We start from the raw sequence: 2,566 nt of genomic DNA, 5'->3' as shown, positions 1-2,566 counted from the left end.
AAAGAAAGAAAGAAAGAAAGAAAGAAAGAAGAAGAAAGAAAGAAATGTTGGGGCTATTGAGATATCTTTCAGTGAAACATTTTTACCTAAAGTTAAAATATTACTTAAAATATAATTGTCAGTGTAGTCAAACTAAATATCTGAGGTCAAAAATCAGAATTGGGAAAGTTGGAGTATGTATTAAAATATTGCTGTTATTTATACTCTAATCATTGGGGTTCAAATAACTTACCTTGTTTCACTGCAGTTAACCAAGGAGGGCCAGGCCACTCCTTCCAGTGCCATATTCAGCCCCAAATGCTACAGGCTTGGGGTATGAATGGTTTCGCTGATCATTTGCTTCTAAAGCACATCCTCTGCCCAGGCCACACTGTCAGGAGGGACATCCAGCCTCACCAGCCTGCTATACCAAGAGCACCCACATACTCTACAGGCTGTTTTTGAGCCGGGCCATGAGGTCAGACTTTGCTTGCATTGGAGTAATTTCTATTTGAGGGCTATTGATGTCCTTTCCTGTGGTTTGAACTCAGTCAACATTATCTCCGTCATTCAGTGATACTCTTTTTAGAGACAGAGTCTCACTTTATTGCCCTTGGTACGATGCTGTGACATCACACCTCACAGCAACCTCCAACTCCTGGGCTCAGGCAATTCTCTTGCCTCAGCCTCCCCAGTAGCTGGGACTACAGGTGCCTACCACAATGCCTGGCGATTTTTTTGTTGCAGTTTGGCCAGGGCCGGACTTGAACCCGCCACCCTTGGTATATGGGGCTAGTGCCCTACTCACTGAGCCAAAGGCGCCACCCAGTGATATTCTAATAATATTGAACTACAAAAGAGAAAATGTTGGTTTTCAGGCATTTCTATAAATTTACTCATTTCATTTCCACCTCCCTATCAAGCGTCCAACTCTATAAACCAATGGCTATTGGTAAGGGGAGCCATTGTCGAACCACCAAGGATCTAGTTATACAGTTTCTCTAGGACTCAGGGGCTTACTTGACATGTATTTGCATAACTATGATTGGCTTCTCAAGTGATTCTTGAGAATAAAAAAAGAACAAGGACTATCTGCCCCTTGCTGTATTTAAAACAGAGACAAAGTTTAAATATAATTTACTTAGCTGAAGTTCCATCTAATCAAGCGACTTTTCCACAACCAGAAGCATGATGTGTGTGTGTGTGTGTGTGTGTGTGTAACACCTTTGAGTGCATGTGTATGCTTGCACACAAGGAGGCAGGTTTAGCTCTCACCCCAACTCAAATTTATAAATGTTTCTGTGGTCTGTGATTCTATAAACTTATACAGTTCTCAAGTAGAGCATTTAGGGGAGTTTAAAGAAGATTTGAACATGTTAAAAAAATAGTGAATTTCATTTACAGTTGTAGACTCCAATTCAATAAACAATATTTAGCATTTAGAGAGGTAACAGAATTAAAAAGAGACTTAAACTGGCCAAATATAAGAGCCAATGATTGGTAAACTCCAAAATTTTTATGTATATATACGTGTATATATGTAATCAGTCTTTTATATATAAGTGTGTGTGTATATATCTCTCATTGGTCTTTTGTATATATGAAATCAATCTATCTATATATTATATATATACATATATAAAGGAATGTTTATAAATATATATGTATATAGATTGATTTTATATATATAAAAGACCAATGAGAGATATATATACACACACTTATATATAAAAGACTGATTACATGTGTGTGTGTATCTGTGTGTATATTTTTATCATTAGTCTTTTGGACATTCTATGCTTTAAAGCTCCATCAGACTGTTTGGAATATCTATGGCCAGGCACAGTGGCTCTCACTGGTAATCCTAGCACTCTGAGCAGCCAAGGCAGGAGGATCATTTGAGCTCAAGAGCACTTGAGCTCAGGAGACCAGCCTGAGCAAGAGTGAGACCTCCATCTCTACTAAAAATCGAAAAATTAGCCAGGCCTGGTGGCAGGTGCCTGTAGTCCCAGCTATTTGGGAGGCTGAGGCAGGAGGATCACTTGAGCCCAGAAGTCTGAGGTTGCTGTGAGCTAGGCTGATGCCATGGCACTCTAGCCTGGGCAGCAGAGTGAGACTTTGTCTCAAAAAAAAAAAAGGCTTTAGAATATCTAAAATCACAACTGCTAAAACATAGTGTACTGCTTATGGGTTTTTACATGTGTAGTCCACAAATGCAGGCTTCAGCGCAGCACCTCCACCCCCACTGTCCTCTGTGGGAGGCAGAGTCTCTCTGATTTAGCGTCTACTTCATATGATTGTTGTGCAATTTAAATGAGAAAGTAGAACAAGAGTGTTAAGCATCTAGTAAGTGCTCAAAAACACCAGCCATTATAATTACTATCTTTTAAATCAAATTTGAGTGCTAAGATATTTTACTTTCACAAAGTACACTTACAACTAACTGTTCACCTGTCCCATCGCCTTCATTTCTGTGACCATGACACAGTATTTTCATTGTCATTTGTAACAGTGGTATCTTTCATCTCTCTTAGATATGCCCAGTCCTCTACAGTGCAGAAAGCCCTGGACACCAAAACTCCAGGCA

This window comes from Otolemur garnettii, unplaced genomic scaffold (genome assembly GCF_000181295.1).
Source record: "Otolemur garnettii isolate 467f Iridium unplaced genomic scaffold, OtoGar3 scaffold00081, whole genome shotgun sequence".
Classification (NCBI taxonomy): Eukaryota; Metazoa; Chordata; class Mammalia; order Primates; family Galagidae; genus Otolemur; species Otolemur garnettii.
Note: the sequence above shows the minus strand (reverse complement) of the source record.